Genomic DNA, 25825 nt, shown 5'->3' with positions numbered 1-25825 from the left:
TGATTTCTTCTTCACTGCTGCTTCATAGACAGTTCCAGCGTGAATAAATACACCTTTGGATTTCTGTCACATATCTTTATGGCGCTTGTTGCTGATTTTAGGATATTGCTGAAATGTTTTTGTAATTGCTTAGTCCTGATTCCAGGGCGAATGTCTGTTTTCGAGTTTGGAACTATGATAATTTTTAATAATAACTCATTTTCTTTTGTACTACTCAGAGGACGTTTTTTTTCATTTTCGGCATTTGTATCACTTGCCCACTTATATATGCTTTTGTTTTTTGTATCTACAGCATTTTCTACTGTAATGGCGATTGAGTTGTTTTGACTTTTGATCATGTGTATCACTCCGCGAGTGCGAGTATTTGGGCCCATTTTCTTCTATCACTTCAGTTGTTTCACCACTAAGTGGCCGCTTCTTTCGTTTTCGTCATTTTTAGCACTTGTCCACTTATATTTATTTTGTTCACATGTCTCACTCTGCTCTTCAGTTTTTTTACAAACACAATCTTTTGTCTTTTTCGGCGCACTGTTTTCTTCCTGTAGCGATGACAATTCTGCTCTTAATGCGTTTATATCATTTTGCAGGATACGAATAATTTCGTCTTTTGTACTTATGGCAGAAGTCAATCACAGCTGTTCATCACTTAAGCACTTGGAGCATGTCCACTGCATATCCTTCCTTACAAATTTTAAACACACTTTGGCGCATTTATCATGCAGCCAGAAGTTACACACTTTGCACCGAATTCCTTTTGCTACACGTTTATTACACTTCCTACATGAATTTCGACTGTTTCTGGAGCTTTGTGACACTACACAATCCTACAGGCACCATACTTTACTCACAGTGACGTGCTCCATTACCAGCGGCCAAGAAATGCATTGTTGGCTATTTCTCTGAGCGCGGCCCACTGCTAACATCACAAGGCACCTTCGCGTGCACATGCTTCAAACCACAGTGATTGGCCACTCATAACACTCAGTGATTGGTCACCCAGAATTTACAGCGACCTCAGGCACCAGATCTGTTAACTAGGGAGCCTTATTTAACGCTGCTACTGATGTCTTCAAGCCAATTCTCATCGTGCTATGTTCTGCTCCACTACTCGAGAGTGCTACGCTGTGGTGGACCTGCTCTTCAATGTTGATTTGGCAGCACTCTGGACTTAGACTCTGAATGCTAAACTGGAACTTGGACTTCAACGCTCACTATGCTTAGTATGTCAATGGACTAGTGATTTTGCTGGAAGTCTGCATTTCACTTGCACTTCCTGGATACTGGTATAACCAGCATCAATTTATATAATTTTCCATAAAATGTTCAGCTAAAACTTGGTGCTTGGTAACAGAATTATTTGTATCAGTGTTGTGTCTATAAACCACTGAATGGGGATACATTTATTGTGTTATTCCTGGTTATAACAGTAACCAATCAATTTTAAGGAGTATATCCCCCCCCATGAACCATGGACCTTGCCGTTGGTGGGGAGGCTTGCGTGCCTCAGCAATACAGATAGCCGTACCGTAGGTGCAACCACAACGGAGGGGTATCTGTTGAGAGGCCAGACAAACGTGTGGTTCCTGAAGAGGGGCAGCAGCCTTTTCAGTAGTTGCAAGGGCAACAGTCTGGATGATTGACTGATCTGGCCTTGTAACAATAACCAAAACGGCCTTGCTGTGCTGGTACTGCGAACGGCTGAAAGCAAGGGGAAACTACAGCCGTAATTTTTCCCGAGGGCATGCAGCTTTACTGTATGATTACATGATGATGGCGTCCTCTTGGGTAAAATATTCCGGAGGTAAAATAGTCCCCCATTCGGATCTCCGGGCGGGGACTACTCAAGAGGATGTCGTTATCAGGAGAAAGAAAACTGGCGTTCTACGGATCGGAGCGTGGAATGTCAGATCCCTTAATCGGGCAGGTAGGTTAGAAAATTTAAAAAGGGAAATGGATAGGTTGAAGTTAGATATAGTGGGAATTAGTGAAGTTCGGTGGCAGGAGGAGCAAGACTTCTGGTCAGGTGACTACAGGGTTATAAACACAAAATCAAATAGGGGTAATGCAGGAGTAGGTTTAATAATGAATAGGAAAATAGGAATGCGGGTAAGCTACTACAAACAGCATAGTGAACGCATTATTGTGGCCAAGATAGATATGAAGCCCACACCTACTACAGTAGTACAAGTTTATATGCCAACTAGCTCTGCAGATGACGAAGAAATTGAAGAAATGTATGATGAAATAAAAGAAATTATTCAGATTGTGAAGGGAGACGAAAATTTAATAGTCATGGGTGACTGGAATTCGAGTGTAGGAAAAGGGAGAGAAGGAAACATAGTAGGTGAATATGGATTGGGGGACAGAAATGAAAGAGGAAGCCGCCTGGCCGAATTTTGCACAGAGCACAACATAATCATAACTAACACTTGGTTTAAGAATCATGAAAGAAGGTTGTGTACATGGAAGAACCCTGGAGATACTAAAAGGTATCAGATAGATTATATAATGGTAAGACAGAGATTTAGGAACCAGGTTTTAAATTGTAAGACATTTCCAGGGGCAGATGTGGACTCTGACCACAATCTATTGGTTATGACCTGTAGATTAAAACTGAAGGAACTGCAAAAAGGTGGGAATTTAAGGAGATGGGACCTGGATAAACTAAAAGAACCAGAGGTTGTACAGAGATTCAGGGAGAGCATAAGGGAGCAATTGACAGGAATGGGGGAAATAAATACAGTAGAAGAAGAATGGGTAGCTTTGAGGGGTGAAGTAGTGAAGGCAGCAGAGGATCAAGTAGGTAAAAAGACGAGGGCTAGTAGAAATCCTTGGGTAACAGAAGAAATATTGAATTTAATTGATGAAAGGAGAAAATATAAAAATGCAGTAAGTGAAACAGGCAAAAAGGAATACAAACGTCTCAAAAATGAGATCGACAGGAAATGCAAAATGGCTAAGCAGGGATGGCTAGAGGACAAATGTAAGGATGTAGAGGCCTATCTCACTAGGGGTAAGATAGATACCGCCTACAAGAAAATTAAAGAGACCTTTGGAGATAAAAGATCGACTTGTATGAATATCAAGAGCTCAGATGGAAACCCAGTTCTAAGCAAAGAAGGGAAAGCAGAAAGGTGGAAGGAGTATATAGAGGGTCTATACAAGGGCAATGTACTTGAGGACAATATTATGGAAATGGAAGAGGATGTAGATGAAGATGAAATGGGAGATATGATACTGCGTGAAGAGTTTGACAGAGCACTGAAAGACCTGAGTCGAAACAAGGCCCCCGGAGTAGACAATATTCCATTGGAACTACTGAAGGCCGTGGGAGAGCCAGTCCTGACAAAACTCTACCATCTGGTGAGCAAGATGTATGAAACAGGCGAAATACCCTCAGGCTTCAAGAAGAATATAATAATTCCAATCCCAAAGAAAGCAGGTGCTGACAGATGTGAAAATTACCGAACTATCAGCTTAATAAGTCACAGCTGCAAAATACTAACACGAATTCTTTACAGACGAATGGAAAAGCTAGTAGAAGCCAACCTCGGGGAAGATCAGTTTGGATTCCATAGAAACACTGGAACACGTGAAGCAATACTGACCTTACGACTTATCTTAGAAGAAAGATTAAGGAAAGGCAAACCTACGTTTCTAGCATTTGTAGACTTAGAGAAAGCTTTTGACAATGTTGACTGGAACACTCTCTTTCAAATTCTAAAGGTGGCAGGGGTAAAATACAGGGAGCGAAAGGCTATTTACAATTTGTACAGAAACCAGATGGCAGTTATAAGGGTTGAGGGACATGAAAGGGAAGCAGTGGTTGGGAAGGGAGTAAGACAGGGTTGTAGCCTCTCCCCGATGTTGTTCAATCTGTATATTGAGCAAGCAGTAAAGGAAACAAAAGAAAAATTCGGAGTAGATATTAAAATTCATGGAGAAGAAATAAAAACTTTGAGGTTCGCCGATGACATTGTAATTCTGTCAGAGACAGCAAAGGACTTGGAAGAGCAGTTGAATGGAATGGACAGTGTCTTGAAAGGAGGATATAAGATGAACATCAACAAAAGCAAAACAAGGATAATGGAATGTAGTCTAATTAAGTCGGGTGATGCTGAGGGAATTAGATTAGGAAATGAGGCACTTAAAGTAGTAAAGGAGTTTTGCTATTTGGGGAGCAAAATAACTGATGATGGTCGAAGTAGAGAGGATATAAAATGTAGGCTGGCAATGGCAAGGAAAGCGTTTCTGAAGAAGAGAAATTTGTTAACATCCAGTATTGATTTAAGTGTCAGGAAGTCATTTCTGAAAGTATTCGTATGGAGTGTAGCCATGTATGGAAGTGAAACATGGACGATAAATAGTTTGGACAAGAAGAGAATAGAAGCTTTCGAAATGTGGTGCTACAGAAGAATGCTGAAGATTAGATGGGTAGATCACATAACTAATGAGGAAGTATTGAATAGGATTGGGGAGAAGAGAAGTTTGTGGCACAACTTGACCAGAAGAAGGGATCGGTTGGTGGGACATGTTCTGAGGCATCAAGGGATCACCAATTTAGTATTGGAGGGCAGCTTGGAGGGTAAAAATCGTAGAGGGAGACCAAGAGATGAATACACTAAGGAGATTCAGAAGGATGTAGGTTGCAGTAGGTACTGGGAGATGAAAAAGCTTGCACAGGATAGAGTAGCATGGAGAGCTGCATCAAACCAGTCTCAGGACTGAAGACCACAACAACAACAACAATCCAGAATGGTATTAGGTATCACTAGTAATATTTGCATAAATTATAATTATTTACTTTTACTGGCAGTCTAATTTCTTCATTTATTAATTTTCCTGTATTTCCTGCAATTCCCACAATATATACAGCAGTTAGAGGTAGCAATGGACACTTTCTTGCATCAGATTGTTGCTGGGAAATCTTGGCATATTAATGAAGTTTCACTTCCAGAATATATGTAGATACTGACATTATTACCATATACATTTCTGATACTTAATTTGTTCTTCACATTTTATTTTGTCTTCTTCTGACAGCCACACGCATGTCAAAATGGCATGGGTGAATGCCATCAGTCTTCCTTATGATTACATTGTAACATCCTTGATCCTTGCCCCTACACCAAGACATTCCATTGTCCTGACATTGGCATGGGATATGATCCATTTGAGGACACATAATTTGGAAAAGACATATCAGAGGGTACATGGTTCTCTGGAATATTTGCTGTGTTGGGTATACATACTTGGGACGGATTATTTGGCTGGCTGTTTCATGTTTTGTTTCTGTGACTGCTGTTCCTTTTATTTACTTGACAGAAGTTACTTTCTTTCCTCTTTTGAAATTTAGATGAATAACAACTAACTCCCTCTTTTTTGTGGCAGTTTTCTCCCTTTGTGTAATCCCTGCATTCTTTGTTGTGTGTGTCCAAGTCTTCAGTAAAGGTTAACAGATCATCGAATAGTGTTCCAGCCTGATGCTATATTTCTTTCCCCACATAGTAAGATAGTCTCCTAATGAGGATGTTTATAAAAGTGTTTTCTCAAGTGGGTTATCTAAATGTTTAGACCTAGTCAAGTGCCACTCAGTGTATTTCATGTAACTGCCCCATGTACCGTTATAGTATTTGGGAAGAAGCAATTCCAGTGTCAATTTCTCCTGTATACTAAATGACCAATATTTCCTTTTGAATTTTTCATGGAATTCTTCTTTAGATTAAAACTCTTCTGAATAAATGGTTCTCCACTCAGCTGCACCACCTAACAGGTAACTAAGTGGCACGAGTGACCGATCGGACTTTAAAAACAACAACATTTCAAGTGTTCCCGTTGATGTCTCGGTAAACTCAGTAAGCCAAAAACTGGAAGATAAATATAAATGGAAGGTGGTGACATACAGCAAAAGGAAAAACAAGGTGACAGATACACAACAAAAGGAAAACGACTTTTTAATAATTGGCGATTCGCTGCTGAAGAATATCGCTGTCCCCAATTGCAAGATCGACGTACGACCTGGAATTAGAACGCATCAACTCGGTAAACATTTTAAAAATATGGTAAATGCACGTCAAGATACTACAGAACCAGATTCTGAAACCAGACATAATTATAAAGTGGCGTTTATACATATTGGAATGAATTCGTTAAGGAGCAGCAGTGAGGAAGAAATGGCAAACGAAACAAGAAACATGATTCGTTCTGCAAGAAATATGTTTGCAGGATCTCAGCTAATACTTAGTGGAATTATAAACAGAAGGTCGGTGAGTGAAAAATATATCGCCAAAATAAACTGTGCTCTTAAAGAACAATGTGATCGTCTTGGGGCAATTTTTATAGACCCAAACAAATTCCTATGTGAAAACTCACTAGTGAAGGATGGCCTGCATTTAAATAGACTGGGGTCTGTAACATTCAGTAGAATGTTTGCAGATGTCTGCAAAATCATTAGAAGCAAGGGAAACTAATATGGCCTGAAGATGGTGAAAAATCATATACTCTACCTGGAAAAGAAAAATATAAGCACCATATAAAAAAAAGACGATACTAAAGAATTTGCCCCAGAATACAGCTCACAACATGTAAACCAACAAAAGAAAAATTACATAAAAGTACTTCATCAAAATATTCAATACTTAAGTAACAAAAAATTAGAAGTACTCCTGATTGAAGTAAGAGCAGACATATTATGCGTAAGTGAACATGGACTAACTGAAAGTAAAATACATAATGTTGCAATAAAGGACTACAAACTAGCTAGTTACTTCTGCAGATCTAAATATAAGGGTGGTGGCGTTTGTATATATATTAAAACAGGTACTCTATCAAAGAATGTAAACAGTGAAGCTGCTACATTGCCCACAGCTAGAGAAAAAGACTTTGAAGTTACTGGTATAGTGACAGAGCATTTTAGAGTGTTTTGCGTGTACAGGTCACCATGTGGCAATATTAGCATCTTTCTGAAAAAAATTGCCAGCTTATTGAGAATGAATATGAAGAGAAATCTTATTATATGTGGAGACTTCAACATTGACATGGGAAAAGACATAAAAATAAGACAGGATTTTGAAGAATTGTTAATACAGCATAACATGAAAGTAACAATAACTGCACCAACAAGAGTGACTTCACAAAGTGAGACAGTTATTGACAACATAATTACTAATATGTGTAACTATGAGTCACATGTAGTTCATACAGAAATATCTGATCATCATGGACAACTAATCAGCTTTTGCAGAAGTAATGACACAGTATCAGAACCAAAACAGACAACCAAAGAAATTAGGATCATCAGTGAACAAAATATCAACATCTTTAGAACAATGTTAAGTAAGCAAACCTCGAATGAAATCCTACAGGCCCAGAGTGTAAATGAAAAATATGATGCATGTATTTCAACAATTAATTACCATTTTAATGTAGGATTTCCCAAAGTAAATAGACAAGAAAGGCAGCCAGATCAAAAACAGTGGATTACCAGTGAAATACTAGAACAGTGAAGGAAGCTTCAGGATGTGAGATGGATGGGCGAAGTTGAAAACTATAAAATGTTAAAAAAGAAGTATAAAAAAACAATAAGAGAAGCCAAAGCAAGAGCAATTGACACCACCATAACAAACTCAAAAAACAGGGCAAAGGCAGCTTGGAATGCAATCAATGCTGAGAGAAAGGAAAAAGATGGGTCAAACAAAGGAGAAGGTACTAGGTCAATTAAAATAGACAACACAGTGGTCACAGATGGTATGGAAATAGCAAACATACTGAATAATAACTATATCAGTGTAGTAGAAAACTTAAAATTGGAAAGAAATAGTCAAAAACAGAAGCGTATTAAGGTACCAAAAAGATCATGCAGTACTTTGTTCTTAAGACCAGTCACGGAAGATGAATTGTGGAAAACTATACAGAAACTGAAGTCCAAGAAATCAGCTGGTGATGATGAAATATCAAATCATTTAATAAAGCTGGTAAGTGAGGAGATAATAACACCACTGCTGAACATAGCAAACTGTTCTTTCAGAGATGCAATTTTTCCAGAGGAACTGAAGATAACGAAGGTAGTGCCAGTGTACAAGAAAGGGTATAAGGATGATCCCAACAACTACAGACCAGTTTCACTGAGATCAGGTTTCTCAAAAATCCTAGAAATGCTTATGCATACCAGATCAGTTAACTATTTGGACAAACATAACATTCTCATACCCTCACAACATGGTTTCAAATGGGTAAATCTACAGAATCAGCAATTGCCAGTCTAACAGAATACATTTTACAGTCCTTAGATGAGAAAAAGGTTGTCTCTGCAACGTTTCTGGATCTTTCAAAGGCATTTGACACCACTGACCATGAAATGCTGATACAAAAATTAAGCAACTATGGCATTCGAGGGCAACCAGGTGAATGGATAAAATCATACTTGTGCAACTGCAAGCAGTACGTATCATTAGAAAACTCATACCAATCAGAAACCAAACCCATCAAATATGGAGTGCCGCAGGGTTCCGTAATGGGGCCATTGTTATTTAATGTGTTTGTTAATGATATAGGTGTTGAGGAGGAAGAAAAGAAAATATTGTATGCTGATGACATGACAATACTAAATAGTGACCAAGATATGGAACAGCTTGAGAGAAGAGCATACATATCTGCAAATGTCACAGCTCAATGGCTGTTGGAAAATGAACTGGTAATAAATCTAAAAAAGACTATGTATGCAGTGTTTAAAAACAAGGAAAAGGCTGTAGACATGGATTTGGAGGTTAATGGAACAAGGCTGGAAGAAGTAGAATCTGCTAGATTCTTAGGTATTCTTGTGGATAATGAACTGAAATGGAAAAAACATATTAATAAAGTCTGTAAGAAACTGAGGTCTGTCATATTCTTAATGATGCAGCTATCGCAGTATTCAGACAAGAACCTTCTGTGTACAGTATATCACGGACTTTTCGAACCATACTTACAGTATGGAGTGACTGTGTGGAGAAACTCAAACAAACAAGAGACAAAACGAGTGTTCACATTAAAAAAAAAAAAAAAAAGAGCAATTAGGGCCATTTTAAAAAGAAAGACCTCTGAAACGTGCAGAAACTTTTTCAAGAATTTTGGTATCTTAACTTTTTCATCATTGTATATATACAAAACAATAATGTACATCACACAAGGTAGTTAGGACTGGATTACCAATGCTAGTGTACACACCCACAATACAAGAAGGAAGAATGAAGTATGGAGCATACCCCACCGACTGGCAATGCTAGAAAAAGGACCCCAGTACTCTGGTATCAGACTACTAAGAAGTCTGCCTAAAAACCTGCAAGGTAGCGTACTTCACGACGACTTTCCAAAGAAACTTAAGGACTATCTCATTGAAAAAGAGTTTTACAGTGTTGCAGAATACTTATGCCATTAAATATGTATATATTGTTATTCATTATCAATGATGTAAAAATGTAAGCTAAAGGTGTAGAAAAATAAGTGATAATGAATGTTAATACTTTGACATGTCCTATATTACACGTACATTTACTGTACACAATGTAACCTTACAGGATCAAATAAAATTCAATTCAATTCAATTCAGTTTTCTTGGAATATCCTCACCTCTTTGGTTAGGATCTAGAGAACATACTAATTTTTAACTAAATCACCCACAAAATTTGGTGTACTTACAGTTGAGTCCATTCTGGCTTGCACCTTCTGCTCAACTAGATCATTTATTTGTTCCTCCAAACTAGTAAGAACAGGGTGGGGCCTAATTGTTGCGTTCAAATCCTTAATCTACCGTAATACATTTAGGCTCACCTCAGAATCTGAGATTTGCTCATGAACATTGTTAAACTCTTGTTCTGTAAATTATTTCATTTGTTTCAAATATGATGTAATTTACAAAATTAAAATCAAATCAGTTGTTCACCTCTATGTAATTCACCTTTTGAAGTGATTATAGCTGTTAGCAATTCTGAAATCTTAACACTAATCTCTTTCTTTTCCCATCTGGACTCCTTAGACAATTCATCTTTACTGTTCTCTATATTAGTACTTAACTCATTTTTTAATTCATCATTAGAGATTGCAGAATAATTTCTTAAGTCAGAATTAGACTGAATAATTCTTCCAATTTTTTAAAACATTTATTGAAAATTGCTCTCAATGCAATGGGTAACTACAGGTGTACAGTAAATTCAACAATACACTCCTAAAAAGAATTAATTTGGTATTGTAGCAGCACCAAATCACTAACTGGTACTACTAATTCACAAAAAGTCCACCCATTGTTCAACAACAACAACAACAACAACAACAAATCGTGCATCACAGATATATCTTATCCAAGTTGTGTATGCACACGTCATCATGATGAAGTGGTGGCATCAATGTAACCTGTTGCTGTTCACACCCCATCGGCAGACTTGCTCGGAACCCTGAAACTGGAAGGGCAGTGGGTGGTGGTGTGGCTGCACAGTATGCTGCTACTGTTGCATTGTGATGAAGCTTCTGTTGTGCAATCATGGTGAACGGATGTTATAATGGTAACCTGTTGCTGTTCACACCCCACTGGTAGATTTAAGTGCATTGCCAAAGTTTGAATGGCAGTGGGTTGTGGCATGGCTCCGCAGTAGTCCACTAGTGTCGCATCGTGGTGAAGCTGTTGTGACAATCGGAGCTCGTACAAGCAGCTGTTGTTGCTCTTCAGACTCGTGGACTTATCAAACTAGTTCCATGCTGCAATCTGTCATTGTAATAATAAAAAAAACTGTTAGTTAATCAACTAAATATATTTTCTTCTCTTTATTTACAGGCAGTGTGTTTTAGTAACATTTACACTGTAACTTAATTGTGGCTGTTGATCCTCATTTTCAAGATCATCATAACATTACTCCAGTTTCTTCTCGATAAAGTTATAAAAAAAATCTTATTCTTCTCTGGCACAGCTGTATTAGCATCCTTCCCTAGGACACCAAAACAGAATGTTTATTTTTTATCTGTGTCTTTTGGTTGATCAATGAATGGTACATGAGGTATTTCACATGGATACCAATGTCATGAATTACAATTCAGAGCTGCTAATCAGATCCGAATAATTGTGCTTCTATTCTTCTTAGTGGTCTTCTTTTCCTCTGCAGTATCTTCGGTGCTCAAGGCTGAAAGCAAGCTGGAATCCTCCTCAAATCTATGTACTGTCCAAGGAAATTTGTTTCTTTCAGTCGCAATCTACTAAAACTTCTTTATAAACAGACACACAACTTCCATCTGACACATATAATACAATCGTATCAAAATTGCTTGAATTACAGATGTCTTGTTTCATTAGATTGCACAATATAAATAAATTTCAACAGAGCAAAACATCTGATAATGAATGACAGAATGACTGTGTTAAAATTTCTTCTGTTTTTGCTTCTATGACATCACTATTGTTACTGTGAATGCTGTTCTTCCATTGTCACAGCACACCTCTAAGCCACATCATCAAAGAATAAATGATCCACAGCAGGTGGAGACCCTGAATTTGTTGTTTCATTCTAATGTAGCAGAACAGTAAAACATTTAATGAAAACTATGATACCGAGAATAAAGAAGTATGTGATAGTAGGTTGCAAAGTTATTTAAATGAAAGAGGCTGTATTATAATAATACTGGATTACTGTATTTATGAAAATAGGTCAATTTGTAACATATCAAGACAAAATTAAGATGATATACTGGAATCTCTAAATAATAAAATGAAGGCAGTTGGAATATTTTGTGATCTGTCCAAAGCCTTCGACTGTGTGTACCACAGAATACTCCTCAACGAAGCACGCCACTATGGGATCACTGGGGCACTGGGAAGCTGGCTAAAATCCTACCTCCAAAACGTGAAGCAGAAGGTAATTCTCAATGGGAGCAATAAAGAGGGAGAGGTAGTAGAGTCAGACTGGAGCACTGTACTCCATGGAGTACCCCAGGGATCCGTTCTTGGTCCGTTGCTGTTTCTGATATACGTAAATGACCTACCTTTTTCATGCAATACGTGCAAGTTCACCATGTTTGCTGACGACACCAGCATTTTGAATAGTAACAAACGGCTCACTGATATAGAGGTTGATGACAACAAATTACTTACAGTACTATTAACCTGGTTCCAAGTGAACTCGCTCACAGTAAACCTGAGCAAAACAAATTATATCCATTTCAGCCTTGACCACAAACTCCCCCAGGAGATTACTGTTTTAAATAACAATAATCAGATAGAAAGGGTACACTGCACCAAATTCTTAGGCCTCCACATAGACAGTAGGCTCAACTGGGACCACCATGTCCTCGAGACTGTAAAAAGGCTGTCCTCAGCAATTTTTGCCGTTAGGACAATCTCACAATTTGGAGACACAAATGTCACGAAGTCCACATACTTTGCATACTTCCACTCCATTATGTGTTATGGCATCATCTTCTGGGGCAATTCACCATCATCAAAAAAAATATTCCTCATGCAGAAAAAAGTAGCCCGTATAATGTGCAGAGTACCCCCGAGAACCTCCTGCCGTACGCTCTTTAAAAAACTTGGAATACTTTCCACAACCTGCCAGTATATTTTTTCCCTAATGAGTTTCTTGGTTGACAATCCTGCCCACTATGAAACCAATGAAAGCTTCCATCATCATAATACAAGAAAGAAGGCTGACCTCCACTTTGAACTAAAAAGTCTAACTCAGGTACAGAAAGGTGCATTACTCCAGTGTCAAAATATTTAACTTATTACCAAGCTATATAAAAAGTCTACGTAGTAACAGTGCATCATCCAAAAACAATCTAAAGACATATTTAATCGAGAAAACGTTTTACCCACTTGATGAATACTTCAACAGAGAAAAGTAGTCTTTGTATGTATTTATATTTACTGTTGATTGTTTATGTTCTTTTTGTTCCTATTTGTAACCATATACTTACTGTGACAAATAGGCTTTTGCATTGTGATAAACGTATTATTCCTACAACTTTATTTTAGTTCATTATTATTTTTGCAAGTCTTATGTAATTTATGTCTAGTTCTGCTCTTGTAAACTAATTGATACCATGGTCTGTGAACATATATTACTCAAGTCATTCTACATCCTAGCGACATACGCATAACAGGATCTATGGAATTTGTAGATAAATAAATAAAAATAAAATAAAATAAATAAGGATAATTAAACACAAAACTAAAAAATATCAACATCAATATAAACAAAAGTTCAATTTATCATTCACAGAATTTGTACAGATAAAAGTGATTCGAACTCAGCTAATTGTAAAGTCACAGAATTTATGTTAGTAACAAAAACTAATCTGTGCTTATAAAATTGTCACTGAACATGATTAGAACATTATTGTGGACACTTATTTCATGTAATGTCATGATGAGTATTGCAATATTTCGAAAAGCAAATTGATTTAGAAACTTGTAACAAATTAAGATAAATTTTGTAATAAATTTTGTAAAAGCAATGAAATCTTAATTTTAAATTCTATGAACACCAATTTAAACAAAGCAGAATGTAACTTAATGATTTTCAAATGCTATATCAGGGAAAGCGGCCGTAGTCATACACAGTCATTCTCACATTATCTTTAGGCACTAAACCAGTGTGAAACCTTTGTCAATTTGTGAAGTAATAAACAAGTTTTAAAGTATTTTGACTGTCATGGCTTCAGTATTTATTTGATTAACTTGACACAGAGGGCTTGATATGCAATAAGTTGACCCAGATGCTATTTCAGGTGGAAAAAATGCCCCAAAACTGAAGTACAGACCTCAATCAAGAATGTCGATATTCAGCAAGTTAAGCACCTTAATTGTAGCCATGCAAGCTAGTTATGTTTTACCATTTTGCAGATATTGTAATAAAATGTTAGGAAAGAGAATTCATATCCTCCCAAGATATGAGAAGATGCAGAAATTATATCCTCTGTGTAAATTGTTTGTTATGTTTCAGTTTTTAAGTAACTGATAGAGCTAGCTCAGTTCTTCTTGTACCGCTTACTTCCTGGCTTCTCTCCTGTCTGCTTGGAAACCAGACAGTGATACTACACTGAAGTGCCAAAGAAACTGGTATATGCATGTGTATTCAGATACAGTGATATATAAACAGGTAGAATACAGCGTTGCGGTCAGCAATACCTATATAAGACAAAAGTGTCTGGCACAGTTGTTAGATTGTTTACTGCTGCTACAATGACAGGTTATCAAGACTTAAGTGAGTTTGAACATTGTGTTATTGTCGGCACACAAGTGATGGGACAGAGCATCTCTGAGGTAGCGATGAAATGGGCATTTTCTGTACAACCATTTCACTAGTGTACCGTGAATATCAGGAATCCACTAAAACATCAAATCTCTGACATCGCAGCAGCTGGAAAAAGATCCTACGAGAATGGGACCAATGGTGACTGAATAGAATCTTTCAATGTGACAGAAGTGCAACCTATCTGCAAATTGCTGCAGATATTAATAATGGGCCGTCAACAAGTGTCAGCATGCGAACCATTCAATGAAACATCATCGATATGGGCTTTCAGAGCTGAAGGCCCACTCGTGACCCTTTATGACTGCATGACTCAAAGCTTTAGGCCTCACCTGGGCCCATCGACATTGACCTTGGACTGTTGATGACAGGAAACATGCTTCCTGGCAGACAAGTCTCGATTCAAATTGCATCGAGCAGATGGACGTTTACGGGGATGGAGATAACCTCATGAATCCATGGATCCTGCATGTCAGCTGGGGACTATTCAAGTCAGTGGAGGCTGTGTAATGGTGTGGGATGGGTGCATTGGAGTAGTATGGGACCCTGGATACGTCTTGATACAACTCTGACAGGCGACACATATGTAAGCATCCTGTCTGATCACCTGTATCCATTCATGTCCATTATGCATTCCAACGGACTTGGGCAATTCCAGCAGGCCAATGCGACACCTTATACATCCAGAATTGCTACAGAGTGGTTCCAGGAACACTCTTCCGAGTTTAAATACTTCCGCCCACTACTAAACTCCACAGACATGAACATTGTTGAGCATATCTGGGATGCCTTGCAGCTTGCTCCTCAGAAGAGATCTCCACTACCTTGTACTCTTACGGATTTATAAACAACCCTGCAGGATTGATGATGTCAATTCCCTCCAGCACTACTTCCGACATTAGTCGAGTCCATGGCAAGTTGTATTGGAGCAGTTCTGCATGCTCGCGCTGGCCCTACATGATATTAGGCAGGTGTATCAGTTTCCTTGGCTCTTCAGTGTATAATTCAACGTACAACTTAGATAGTGACATATGATCTAAAACCCAATTACTCTTATATCTTTCAGAAATGTCTGAAAGAACAGACACTGTTTTTGATCCAGCAGCCATTATGAATTAAGGCACATTGGCTGCAAGTCGTGATCAAATTAAACCGATGGAGAAAGTTGAAAATTTGTACCAGACTGGGGTTCAAACTTGAATCTCCTGCTTACTAGGCAGATGCTCTGACCACTAAACCATCCAGACATAGTGGTCATCACAACTGCACAGAGTACCCTAGCATGCCACTTGTCAGTCCCAAATTCTCAATTTATTAACACACTACTAACTTTTGTTTAACATTAGTAGTATTTCTTGTCCTAATCTTCTTTTTAAATGCGTTTTTCAGGATTGTAATCAGTGAGCAAAAAATGACGTTGGTGTTACAAGTATGGTGAAGCTATTGATTGGCTGCCATCACTGCAGTCTTAAGTGCGTATTACATAATCAATAAAAGAACCTGCATTTATTCTATTTGTTTTTTTTTTTCTACAAAGCCTAATCTATTTAAAAGAAATACTGCTATGTAACACAACTACTAGGGTGGAAATAATTACATTTCTTTCCATAATTATGCATCGCTCTATTAGTAGTGGACCAACAATCACTGGTTGTGCCGATTTTTTAATGCCACTCCCATCATTAAGATAATTCTGTCTTCTCTTCTTGCTAATACTATAAAACATATAACATTTAATTACTCATGAAAGAGGAGGAGGAACTGTAATGGCAAGAGTGTGACAAGATCTGTAAATGTCTTACATTGTTTGTTATACATTTCATGTCCAACACATAGCTGGAGTTGTGAAATTATTGTGTTGGAAATGAGAAGAATCCTCCATGGAACAGGAAATAAATAAAACAAGAATGATTTTTATGGAAAAAAATCAATGGGAACTGGGACAGAGATTACAACATGCCACTACTTATTTTCCTTGTCTTCAAAGGGTGTACAGTTTTCGACATTAATACCTTCATCCATCATTAAAAAAAATTAATTAACTACATATACAATTTTTTTCACAAGATGGTCACTCTGGTAACATACTCCATTTAATGGCAATCAATCTGTGCTGCTATATGTCTGATGCTTTGTATTTTATTGAGATAAATGTGAATGTTCAGTACTGTTACTAGTAGATGCTGTTTCAGATCATAAGTCATTCAAAATTCTTTTAGACATCTTTGCTTGACTTTCATGTTATGGTAAAAAGAGGAAAGAATACAAAAGTGGCTACTGAAGAAAATAGTAGCATCAAGCTTAACACTGAGCACAATGAAATCGGTAATGCGGAAACTGAGAATTTACACAGTTCAGAACACAATCTAAAATCATGCTCTGAAAGCGATGCAACTACTTTTAACTGATAATCTTTTGCGTGAAGTTGATGCTGATAGATAATTCTTCACGTAATGCAATTGTTCAACATGATGACGCTTCACATGAAGTAAAAGTTTCAGTGGATGATACTTCACATGAATCAGATGAGCACATATGTGGTCATCTAACTGATCCAATTACTCTATTATTATTAAGTTATAAGAAGTTTGTTTGTGTTATTGCCCCGGATGACAATTACACAAAATTTTTGTCAGGATTTGTAACCAGTGGGTCCTTGGGGTACAAAAATACGCAAACACCGAGAAGAAAATTTTAACAGTTTATTAACAAAAGGCTGGTTATAAGACATGCATGCTATGTGCACCCATCATCACTGTGTCTGACATCCTAACTCTGGCTAATTACAGTTGTATCAAAAGGCTCCATGGTGAGCCAAGAAGAGAGACATATTCGCGCCTGAGGCTGCGCTAGTTATCTGACATGCTGTGGACGGTGGCCAGTGGCTTACTCCCTGTGGTGCACTGTGGCCAGACGCACATCTACTGACCAAGCAATTTGTCAGCATTCCAAGATAGCTCGGCTGGCGAGCACGTGATATGTACTGTATGGCTACATGCAAACCCATACACCCTTACAAAGTCTAGGATCAATGGAAGAAAAAAAAAGCCTTAGAATTGAACAACAAACAGACATTAACCATGTATCAACACAACAGAAAACATGTTAGAAGATTTATAGAAACAATCCCATGATTTACAACAACAATCCAATGATTTGAAGAAACAATCAGATGGTTTAGAGGAACTGACTATTATTTTTAACACTTTGTCAGTGCAGTCTAATACTTTGACAAATGATGTTCCACAATTAAAGAAGACTTATTGTGGTCTCTGAGAAGACACAAAGATATTGTCTAAAGAACAAAAACAATTAAAAGAAAGTGTAGTGAAGTTAGAAAATAAAGCTGATAGCTATGTGGAAGAACAGGGTGCAAAAAAGCAATTTAATGATCATTGCAAACGTATTGCTGAAGCCTTTTCAGAAGATCTCTTGCACAAGGATGTAGAAATTAATGTTAAATTAAATGCAGAATTAGAACGCATGGTAAGTGAAACAGTCACAACAGCTATGTCCTAGCAAGACAATTCTGGTGAACCAATAAAGTCCAAATTGACAAAGATAAAAGTCACTTTAAGCAAGGATTTGCCAGAATGATGTGACAAAGCTACTGTGCAAATAACAACTGTGCAACAGCAACTGTCTGAGGTCAGGGGCATAGTACAAGCCACCCCATCATCTGCTGATAAAGTGTACAGTAGTGATAGCAGTCCTGCTGTATACTGTGCGATGTATGGTACCAAAATGAATTCCAATGATTTATCATCAAACCACATACTGTACAAAGTACAAATTGTGCCTTTAATATCTCCAGTACCACTTGAAGAATGTATAATTAAGCACACACAATTCCAGTCTTTTTCCCATATTAACTTGTATGACAGCCTATTGTGTTCATAAAGGCTTTCAATGGTGGGTTGCCCCCATCCTGGACTGAACAACAAAAGATCTGCTTCACAACAGGATGAATCAGAGTGATGGCATCCTTTGGGCCGCAGACACAGTAGAACTTTGCTAAACATGTGAACAATGTGAAAGAGCATTTCTATCTAAATATTGTAAAGATATCAGGAGGAGAAACTTACGAAACAGGTATTCAATCCTGAACCCTATCATGCCAAACAATGTGATCTCCATAGATGTTTTGAGAAATACTTAAACAAAATTTATTTTCGGGATGAACCTATTTCTCATAAAGATGTGTTAAGAATTCTTAAAGGGAAGTTGCCTTAGACATTCATGAGAAATTAGTATGTCACGGACAATGACTTGAACATTTTATCCCTTTGCAGCCCATGAATAAACACAGGAGGGAAAATATAACAATTTCTTTATAAATCTATCTGTATTGTTGCAAAAAGCAATAAGGTGATATAATAACAATAAAATTTGAATTTCATAATAAAAAAATTTGATTGGTTTCAAAGGAAATCACCGGTTTGTTATGATGATTTTCATGGTCACATTTCTTTTTGTGAAATTCCATGAAAAAATTCTTTGTTTTTGTTAAACACAAACCAAAAATAAAATAAAATAAAAATGGTTTAAATGGCTCTGAGCACTATGGGATTTAACATCTGAGGTCAACAGTCCCCTAGACCTAGAACTACTTAAATCTAACTAACCTAAGGACATCACACACATCCAGGCCCGAGGCAGGATTCGAACCTGCGACCGTTGCAGCAGTGCGGTTCCGGACTGAAGCACCTAGAACCGCTCGGCCACAGCGGCCGGCAAACACAAACCAACATTGCTTGTATTACACATTGATTGTGTATGACGCGGTACTTTGGAAGTACCACAGTGTGCATATCTTCGAGATGGTCCGCTTTCCGATATGTGGAATGTGTTGTCAAAGTGCTTATATGGTGAAAGAATGGCTTGAATCTGTTCTGCTGGATCTGAGACCTCTTGCAATTAGGAGATGATGAAGATGCTCCAACTAGACCAGCAATTACAGAGAGTGTGAAATGCTTCAAGGATATTTGCTCGTGACTGCATGTTCCTTATAATGATGAAGGCATTTACTGCAGTGACATCAAGAAAGTGCGAGAAAATCTTGTGCCACCACTTTTTGCTTTCACTATCAATCTCTTGGACTGAGTTTAACACGTCATATTTGTCTACAAGTCCCATATTGGCATTGTAATCCTTTACAATATCTGTGTGTGAAATGACTACAGAGGCACCATCATAACATTTCTGAGATGTTGAGTTACATTTTCAATATTGTAGAAATTTGAAAGAAACTGTATTGGTTTGCGATCTTTCAAAATGACTGCTGTAATACCTCACCTGCTACATTGAAACTGAGATTCTCCCCGAGACATGTTCTTTTTATTTTCGAAGGCTTTTGGGAATCCAGCTCTCCCTTTCCTCACAATCCCATGAGCATATATTCCCGGTTTCTGCAGATAAAGCATGAGGGATACAAAACAATGATGTTTTACAACTTGGAAACCTAAGCACCTTACTGTCTCCCGGTCAACTTTCCCAGAATAGAGCTGTAATTTGGCAACATAACCAGTTTCATTCGTAAATACCTAAATTTTGTATCCAAATTTTATGGGTTTCTACGGCATATACTGCTTGAGGCTTGACCTAACTTTGAAATGAATCAGGAATCCATCCACAGTGAGATGTTCTGTTGGCTTATAGCTTTCAGGGTAACTCTTGCTAAGATAATCCAACAGTGGGCGCATCTTGAACAGTTTATCGTAGCCTTCCTCCTCCTTTGTTGGCTGCTATCATTATCATTCACATGCATATTTCTTAGCAACCATTAGAATCTGTTCCAAGGCATGAGAACTGGAACATAGGAATCATGGAGAGCTGGGTCAGACAACCAATAATCCCTATATGAAGGATATTTCTTGATGCCCATTAATAAATTAATGACAATAAATTTCTTCATTTCATCAATATTAGTTAGTACGAAAGCTGCAGAAACTTTAAGCATTTGAGTTACATACAAATTGGTTTGAAATACTAGATGGTCTTGTAAGTCATTACAAAATAAGCAGCCAAATATGTCAATGGGGTATGTGTTGACAGATAGGATATTTGAACCATAATTGTGAGAAAATTCAATAATTTCTTTTGCATGTATCTCTTGTACCCATTCAATATGCTCCATTAGTTCTACACTGTCATTACATTATTGTGACTTTCAACACAAAATCTGTGACCCACTTTGTCTCCAAGTTCAACTATGTTCTCTACAGGTGGAATTAGTTGTGGTTGTTGATCAGTTTCACCTGATTCACTTTCATTGTTTAAAGCAGTACTCTGGATCACTTGGAATTTCAGCAAGTATCTCCAGTAGCATATCTGTGCAGAGGTCACAAACTCTTGGCAGTGGTTTACTATCTATACTAACACTCTATTTAAAAAAAAAAAAAAACTGCGTCTTGATTTATTGTATGAAGGTTGTTTCTTCCCCGTGCTTTCAGAATTAGTGTGCAGTACTGGCTTCAATATAAAACCAGCTGGGCACAAATAGGAGCAAAATAAAAATATAGTTTCAAGCTTGGCTCAGCCAAATGAATATCATGTTGTACACATGATATCACCTCCCTCGCCACCTGGGTATAACGCACAATGTTCTCACTACAGACCACCGAATTTGAATCATAATAGCAGCAGAAAATACAATAATCAGTATCATCATGGTTACCAAGGAAATGCGGTGGACAGTTATATGGGAATAACAGCAATGGTTACTGGAATTCACAATATGTGAATCAGAACCACAGAAATGTGAATAATATTCACCTGCCAAATGGTCCACTTGATACTAGTTGATAGTTAATAGTTATAGTTTCACAGTGATTTTAGATGTGTTATGTTGCAAATTTATAAAGAAATAAACAAATTTCTTTGAAATGTGTCATTTGATACATGAAATAATTCTGTAGTAATGTTCACTGATAATATTTTTACTCAGTGATATATGATTGCCTGCATTGATTTATGCAACAGTCTAGCACACACAGGGAAAGTCTACAATCTAATTATTATTTTTTGTCATACTGCTAATAATAATCAATACTACGTTTAGAAGAACTGACGACTAATTTTTTTAGTTCATCTATGTTAAACTCTCAGCGTAGAAATATTAGGACATTTATAAATTACTGCAACACTTCATCTTAATCTGCATGTTTTCTTCTATATTTTTGGCACTACACTTCTTTTTCCTTTTACTTCTTTTGGGAAAATTTGACATTCCATCTTATATTTGACCTATGGATTTACCAACAAGTACTGGTTCACCTTATACCAGCATCCAGAGATGAGGTGTTCCTTGAGTTTTCTTTTGAAGGTGCTCAGTTCCTTTATGCTCTTGATGTTAGATGGTAGTCTGTTATAAAATGTTTCCATCAATTGTAGGGTCCTTGTCTGTCATTTTCAATCTTTTGGTGCAGATGTGGTAATTTTCTCTGGTTCTTGTGTTATGGTCATGAAATTCTCTGTTCAGAGGTGCTGTACTATTTACCTTCAGACGAAGTATTGTCTCATATATGTACAAACATGGTACAGTTAATACTTTAAATTCCTTAAATTTGTTTATCCAGGATTCCCAAGGCGATAGCTTAGCTATGCATCTGATAACTTTCTTTTGAAGTTTCAGGACACGCTGTAGATGTACACCTGCTGCATACAATACGTGTGGGAAAATAAGTTCATAGTACTTTTTAAGCAAGGTTTCTGTGTCAGCCGTATAGCACATTTTTTTCATTAAATATATTTGTAGTTATTTTGTCCCCCCCATGAACCATGGACCTTGCCGTTGGTGGGGAGGCTTGCGTGCCTCAGCAATACAGATAGCCGTACCGTAGGTGCAACCACAACGGAGGGGTATCTGTTGAGAGGCCAGACAAACTTGTGGTTCCTGAAGAGGGGCAGCAGCCTTTTCAGTAGTTGCAAGGGCAACAGTCTGGATGATTGACTGATCTGGCCTTGTAACAATAACCAAAACGGCCTTGCTGTGCTGGTACTGCGAACGGCTGAAAGCAAGGGGAAACTACAGCCGTAATTTTTCCCGAGGGCATGCAGCTTTACTGTATGATTACATGATGATGGCGTCCTCTTGGGTAAAATATTCCGGAGGTAAAATAGTCCCCCATTCGGATCTCCGGGCGGGGACTACTCAAGAGGATGTCGTTATCAGGAGAAAGACAACTGGCGTTCTACGGATCGGAGCGTGGAATGTCAGATCCCTTAATCGGGCAGGTAGGTTAGAAAATTTAAAAAGGGAAATGGATAGGTTGAAGTTAGATATAGTGCGAATTAGTGAAGTTCGGTGGCAGGAGGAACAAGACTTCTGGTCAGGTGACTACAGGGTTATAAACACAAAATCAAATAGGGGCAATGCAGGAGTAGGTTTAATAATGAATAGGAAAATAGGAATGCGGGTAAGCTACAACAAACAGCATAGTGAACGCATTACTGTGGCCAAGATAGATACGAAGCCCACACCTACTACAGTAGTACAACTTTATATGCCAACTAGCTCTGCAGATGACGAAGAAATTGAAGAAATGTATGATGAAATAAAAGAAATTATTCAGATTGTGAAGGGAGACGAAAATTTAATAGTCATGGGTGACTGGAATTCGAGTATAGGAAAAGGGAGAGAAGGAAACATAGTAGGTGAATATGGATTGGGGGACAGAAATGAAAGAGGAAGCCGCCTGGTCGAATTTTGCACAGAGCACAACATAATCATAACTAACACTTGGTTTAAGAATCAGGAAAGAAGGTTGTATACATGGAAGAACCCTGGAGATACTAAAAGGTATCAGATAGATTATATAATGGTAAGACAGAGATTTAGGAACCAGGTTTTAAATTGTAAGACATTTCCAGGGGCAGATGTGGACTCTGACCACAATCTATTGGTTATGACCTGTAGATTAAAACTGAAGGAACTGCAAAAAGGTGGGAATTTAAGGAGATGGGACCTGGATAAACTAAAAGAACCAGAGGTTGTACAGAGATTCAGGGAGAGCATAAGGGAGCAATTGACAGGAATGGGGGAAATAAATACAGTAGAAGAAGAATGGGTAGCTTTGAGGGGTGAAGTAGTGAAGGCAGCAGAGGATCAAGTAGGTAAAAAGACGAGGGCTAGTAGAAATCCTTGGGTAACAGAAGAAATATTGAATTTAATTGATGAAAGGAGAAAATATAAAAATGCAGTAAGTGAAACAGGCAAAAAGGAATACAAACGTCTCAAAAATGAGATTGACAGGAAGTGCAAAATGGCTAAGCAGGGATGGCTAGAGGACAAATGTAAGGATGTAGAGGCCTATCTCACTAGGGGTAAGATAGATACCGCCTACAGGAAAATTAAAGAGAACTTTGGAGATAAGAGAACGACTTGTATGAATATCAAGAGCTCAGATGGAAACCCAGTTCTAAGCAAAGAAGGGAAAGCAGAAAGGTGGAAGGAGTATATAGAAGGTCTATACAAGGGCGATGTACTTGAGGACAATATTATGGAAATGGAAAAGGATGTAGATGAAGATGAAATGGGAGATATGATACTGCGTGAAGAGTTTGACAGAGCACTGAAAGACCTGAGTCGAAACAAGGCCCCCGGAGTAGACAATATTCCATTGGAACTACTGACGGCCGTGGGAGAGCCAGTCCTGACAAAACTCTATCATCTGGTGAGCAAGATGTATGAAACAGGCGAAATACCCTCAAACTTCAAGAAGAATATAATAATTCCAATCCCAAAGAAAGCAGGTGTTGACAGATGTGAAAATTACCGAACTATCAGCTTAATAAGTCACAGCTGCAAAATACTAACACGAATTCTTTACAGACGAATGGAAAAACTAGTAGAAGCCAACCTCGGGGAAGATCAGTTTGGATTCCGTAAAAACACTGGAACACGAGAGGCAATACTGACCTTACGACTTATCTTAGAAGAAAGATTAAGGAAAGGCAAACCGACGTTTCTAGCATTTGTAGACTTAGAGAAAGCTTTTGACAATGTTGACTGGAATACTCTCTTTCAAATTCTAAAGGTGGTAGGGGTAAAATACAGAGAGCGAAAGGCTATTTACAATTTGTACAGAAGCCAGATGGCAGTTGTAAGAGTCGAGGGACATGAAAGGGAGGCAGTGGTTGGGAAGGGAGTAAGACAGGGTTGTAGCCTCTCCCCGATGTTGTTCAATCTGTATATTGAGCAAGCAGTAAAGGAAACAAAAGAAAAATTCGGAGTAGGTATTAAAATTCATGGAGAAGAAATAAAAACTTTGAGGTTCGCCGATGACATTGTAATTCTGTCAGAGACAGCAAAGGACTTGGAAGAGCAGTTGAATGGAATGGACAGTGTCTTGAAAGGAGGATATAAGATGAACATCAACAAAAGCAAAACAAGGATAATGGAATGTAGTCTAATTAAGTCGGGTGATGCTGAGGGAATTAGATTAGGAAATGAGGCACTTAAAGTAGTAAAGGAGTTTTGCTATTTGGGGAGCAAAATAACTGATGATGGTCGAAGTAGAGAGGATATAAAATGTAGGCTGGCAATGGCAAGGAAAGCGTTTCTGAAGAAGAGAAATTTGTTAACATCCAGTATTGATTTAAGTGTCAGGAAGTCATTTCTGAAAGTATTCGTATGGAGTGTAGCCATGTATGGAAGTGAAACATGGACGATAAATAGTTTGGACAAGAAGAGAATAGAAGCTTTCGAAATGTGGTGCTACAGAAGAATGCTGAAGATTAGATGGGTAGATCACATAACTAATGAGGAAGTATTGAATAGGATTGGGGAGAAGAGAAGTTTGTGGCACAACTTGACCAGAAGAAGGGATCGGTTGGTGGGACATGTTCTGAGGCATCAAGGGATCACCAATTTAGTATTGGAGGGCAGCTTGGAGGGTAAAAATCGTAGAGGGAGACCAAGAGATGAATACACTAAGGAGATTCGGAAGGATGTAGGTTGCAGTAGGTACTGGGAGATGAAAAAGCTTGCACAGGATAGAGTAGCATGGAGAGCTGTCTCAGGACTGAAGACCACAACAACAACAACAACAACACTTATTTTGTAACGGATCATGTCAATGTGGTTTTCCAATGTCAGGAATTTGTCCACACCTATACCCAGAAAACTGTTACAGTCCACTGATTCTAAGTGTATATCTCTAATACACAGAGTAATTTTCCTCTGCTCTGTTGGATCTGTTTGTTTCGAAATTTGTACACACAGATTTCTTTCTGTTAATCAATAAGTTATTTTCTGTAAAATACCTTTCTGCCATTTACAAGTTCTCACTGGTTCTTTTTCCCAACTCCTTCACTGAGTCACTACAAATTAGTAAAGTTGTGTCATCGGCATACATGATCACTTTTTCATTTACAACAGTGGGCATATCATTTATATATAAGATAAACAGCAGAGGTCCTAGTGCTGAACCCTGAGCTGCTCCATATTTTACCTGCAAAAAATCAGAGTTGACATTTCTCTCTGTATTTCCAGATTTATGTTTTATTTCAACATGCTGCTGTCTGTTTTCAACAAAGGATTTTATTATATC

The sequence above is a fragment of the Schistocerca serialis genome, chromosome 1 (assembly GCF_023864345.2).
Source record: "Schistocerca serialis cubense isolate TAMUIC-IGC-003099 chromosome 1, iqSchSeri2.2, whole genome shotgun sequence".
NCBI lineage: Eukaryota > Metazoa > Arthropoda > Insecta > Orthoptera > Acrididae > Schistocerca > Schistocerca serialis.
The sequence above is the reverse complement of the archived record's forward strand: the minus strand, read 5'-3'. Positions refer to the sequence as shown.